Genomic DNA, 4,995 nt, shown 5'->3' on the forward strand with positions numbered 1-4,995 from the left:
CTGTTTGACCTCTCGAGCCAGAATCTTTATCGGTTCCTCCTCATAAGTCATATCCGGTTGAAGTTCAATTTCTGTAGGAGAAACTATATGTGAAGGATCAGAACGATAGCGTCATAACATCGATACATTAAATACATTGTGTATGCTTTCCAACTCTGCCGGCAAAGCTAATCGATAAGCTACAGGTCCAATTCTTTCAATAACTTCATACGGTCCAATAAAGCGTGGACTCAATTTTCCTTTATGACCAAATCTCAGAATCTTCTTCCATGGAGATACTTTCAAAAACACTCTATCGCCCACTTGAAACTCAATTTGTTTCCTCTTTAAATCCGCATAAGACTTTTGCCAAGCAGCCTTTAAACAGTCACGGATTATTTTCACTTTTTCTTCAGTTTCTTTCACCAAGTCAACTCCATGAATCCGGTTTTCACCGAGTTCAGTCCAATATAAAGGAGTTCTACACTTACGCCCATATAATGCTTCATACGGTGCCATTTGTATACTTGACTGATAGCTATTGTTGTAAGCAAATTCAACCAATGGTAGATATTGCTCCCAGCTGCCTTCAAATTCTAAAATACAACACCGGAGCATGTCTTCAAAGACTTGAATCACTCTTTCTGATTGCCCGTCAGTTTGCGGATGGAACGCAGTACTAAAGTTCAATTTTGTACCCAAAGCTTCTTGCAACTTTATCCAAAACCTCGATGTGAACTCGGATCTCTATCCGATATAATAGATTTAGGCACCCCGTGTAATCTCACTATTTCAGCAACATATAACTCTGCCAACTTGTCAAGTGAGTTATCAATGCGTACTGGAATGAAATGGGATGACTTTGTCACTCTATCAATGATTACCCAAATAGCATCCTTCTTCTTTGGAGTCAAAGGCAATCCCGTCACAAAATCCATCGTGATGCTATCCCACTTCCACTCTGGAATCATTACCGGCTGAAGTAAACCCGATGGTACTTGATGCTCAGCTTTCACTTGTTGACAAATTAAACACTTTGATACAAATTCCGAGATATCCTTTTTCATGCCCGGCCACCAACACTATTTCTTCAAATCATTATACAATTTCACACTACCTGGATGAACTGACAAATCACCACTATGTGCCTCACATAAAATGGTCCGAATCAACTCATCATTTCTCGGTACACATACCCTATCTCGAAACATTAGACAATCATCTGATCTAATTCGAAAATCTGAATCCACACCTGCTTCACACTGAGCTCTCTTGGCTTGTAATTCACTACCATTCTTTTGTGCTTCCCGAATTTGCTGAAGGAATAACGGTCTAGCCCTCAATTCAACCAAAATTGAACCATCATCAGATAAAATTAATCTCGTACTCATAGCTCTCAAAGCAAATAAAGATTTTCTGCTCAAGGCATCAGCAACAACATTAGCTTTTCTAGGATAATAATCAATCACTAGCTCATAATCTTTTATTAGCTCCAGCCATCTTCGTTGTCGCAAATTCAAGTCTTTTTGATTCATTAAATACTTCAAACTCTTATGATCAATGAAGATTCGGCATTTCTCACCATACAGATAATGACGCCAAATTTTTAAAGCAAAAATAATGGCAGCCAATTCTAAATCATGCATTGGATAATTCTTCTCGTGCAGTTTCAGTTGTCTCGAAGCATAAGCTATTACTTTGCCCTCTTGCATTAACACATATCCAAGACCATTCAACGATGCATCACTGTAAATTATAAACTCCTTCCCTGACTCAGGTTGTACCAACACTGGTGCCTCAGTCAATAAAGCCTTCAATTTCTCGAAACTTTGTTGACATTTATCGGTCCATTCAAATTTGACATTCTTCTGTAGTAACATAGTCATAGGAGAAGCAATCATCGAGAATCCCTTGACAAACCGTCTATAATACTCGGCTAAGCCTAGAAAGCTTCTAACCTCGGACACATTCTTTCGCGGCTCCCAATCAACAATTGCTGAAATTTTACTTGGATCAACCTGAATACCTTCACTTGAAACTATATGTCCCAAGAATCTGACCTCACGAAGCCAAAACTCACTTTTACTGAATTTAGCATACAATTTCTTCTCTCTCAAAATCTGTAAATTCTCAAATGTTCGGCGTGCTCGGATTCATCCCGATAAAAAATTAAAATATCATCTATGAACACCACCACAAACTTATCCAAATACGGCCGAAAAATTCGGTTCATTAAATCCATAAAAATAACCGGAGCATTAGTCAACCCAAAAGGCATTACCAGAAATTTATAATGCCCATACCTCGTTCTGAAAGTGGTCTTTGGCACATCGGACTCCCTAACTCTCAACTGATAGTAACCAAACCTTAGATCAATCTTTGAAAACACTGTTGCTCCTTTTAGTTGGTCAAACAAATCATCAATTCTCGGTAAAGGGTGCTTGTTCTTTATAGTCACTTTGTTGAGCTGACGATAGTCAATGCAAAGTCTCATAGAGCCGTCTTAAATTCACACATACATATGAATGAGTAGACCCAGGGTTAATCAAAGCAACAACTTTAATATCATGAAGAGAAAATGTACCAGTAATTACGTCAGGAGATTATGCATCCTCACGAGCACGTATGACATAAGTTCTGGCAGGTGCTCTAGTTTCTGATTTCCCATCTGTATTTTTCACCACACTTTTACCATTGACTTTGCTCCTAGTATTCCTCGGTGGTCTACCTCTACTAATAGCATCACTCGACCCAACCCTCTGTAATCTTTCTTCCTCTATTCTCTTAGGGCAATCTTTTATATAGTGTTCTTAAGAACCACACCTGAAACAGGCTCGTCTAAATCCCCAACACTCACCAGCATGTCGCCAGCCACACTGTCGACACTCAGATCTATTATTCCCCACATTGTCCACACTTGCCATTGAGGTAGCTTGAGTTTTAGCTCCGGGGTATGATTTCCCTCGATCTCTACGTGAATATCCAACTAAACCAGTTGATCGTGGATCCATCCCTTTAAGCTTCTTTGGTTGGGATTGAAATGTCCTGCTCGTTGACCTTTTTCTTACATCTCGAGCTTCAATCTCCGCTCTTCTCTTTTCTTTACTCAGTTCTTCAGCTTTATAGGCTCAGTCAACCAGTACTACAAATTCTTTCAACTCTAAAACCCCAACATACAATCTGATATCTTCGTTTAACCCCTCTTTGAATCTTTTACACATAATGGCCTTCGTGCGTACACATTCCTGGGCATATTTGCTGAGCCTAATAAACTCCCTTTCATACTCTGCCACAGACATTCGGCCCTGCTTCAACTCAGGAAACTCCTTACGTTTCTGATCAATAAACCGCTGACTTATATATTTCTTTCTGAATTCCTCCTGTAAGAAGTCCCAGGTAACTCTTTCTTTTGGAATCACCGATATTAATGTTTTCCACCAACGGTATGCTGAATCCTTCAGTAAAGACACAGCACATTTCAAACATTCTTCAGGAGTAGAAGATAGTTCATCAAATACCCGGATAGAGCTTTCAAGCCAAAACTCTGCTTTTTCTGGATCATCATCAACATTAGCCCTGAAATCTTCAGCCCCATGCTTCCGGATTTTGTCAACGGGAGGTTTAATTGATCTTACCAAATCAACACTTTGTGGAGCTACGGGGACCGGTTGAGGAATAGGAAGGGGTGAAGGAGGTTGAACATTCGAATTTGCACGAACAAAGTCTTATACCAATTACTCATCATTCGAAGAAAGGCTTCCCGAGCCTCATCCTGACTATGCGTCTCATGTCTACTTTCTTCATGCGCGATCCCTTGTGTGGGAGCCGGCGCGTTACTCTCAACATCATCTGCTACACTTCAGTCAGGATCCATTTACTATATAAAACAAAATTTTAAATTGTCAGAAATCATCACACTATCACAATATATTTGTGGCATGTATAGATTGACTTTCACGCATATTTTATTAGTCCGATAATCGGCTAAATCGTAGCTCTGATACCACTAAAATGTAACACCCCTTACCCGTGTTCCTTATCGAAACAGAGTATGAGGTATTACTAGAACTTAAACACTTATATATTTTTTTAAAAAAATTTCAGCAGCATTTCTGCTTATTTTTACATAAAACCCCCTGCAAATTTCTAAAGACAATTTTAACCAACTTCAATATTTCCAACCAATTACAGTTATATATCCAGACATAATTTATCCATTAATAATCACCTACTTATTAAACCGAACAATACTATATATACATATTTATACCACATTACATAAAGTCATCTATACATGCCATGTTTCGAAAGTGTTGATTGCCAAAATACCCAAAAAGTTGATGATAGTGTGGATGATTTCCTGACTTTGTCCAAGTTCCAAACTGGCTGATGTCACTATAATCAGGGGAAAATAAAAACGAGGAAGCATATATCTTAGTAGTAAACATATGACAAATACATAAATTTCTCACAAGATTACAAAGTAACATAATTTTTATCACACATAAATTTCAATGTTTGTTCAATTTCCAGCAAACTATTTTTCTGCGTCACTGTCACCAATTTATTTTTATCTGGAGCTACAGGGCTCCAAATGAAGTTCTGTAAATTTTCCCAAAACCTAAACTCATATACCTTTCCACCATAAAATTTTCAGAATTTTTGGTTTATCCGATTAGTACATTTTATTCTCTAAATATTCCCCTGTTTCACTGCTTGATAGTTCTGACATATCCTAACTAAAATTTACTTAACTCTCTGTAAAAAATTTGAAAAATGTTCTCGTTTCTTTCTCTTAAAAATAGACTCATTAAGAAATCCAAGCATGTAAATTTAAATCCATAATTATTTTTGTACAATTTTTGGTGATTTTCCAAAGTTGGAACAGGGGATTTCGAAATCAATTCAGCCCTATCTCAATAAAATTCAAATATCCCCAAATATACAACTCTTTTGCTTTCCATTTTTCTTTCATATGAAAATAAACTCATTCAGATTCAATTTCATATATTACTC

Source organism: Gossypium hirsutum, chromosome D06 (assembly GCF_007990345.1).
Source record: "Gossypium hirsutum isolate 1008001.06 chromosome D06, Gossypium_hirsutum_v2.1, whole genome shotgun sequence".
Classification (NCBI taxonomy): domain Eukaryota; kingdom Viridiplantae; phylum Streptophyta; class Magnoliopsida; order Malvales; family Malvaceae; genus Gossypium; species Gossypium hirsutum.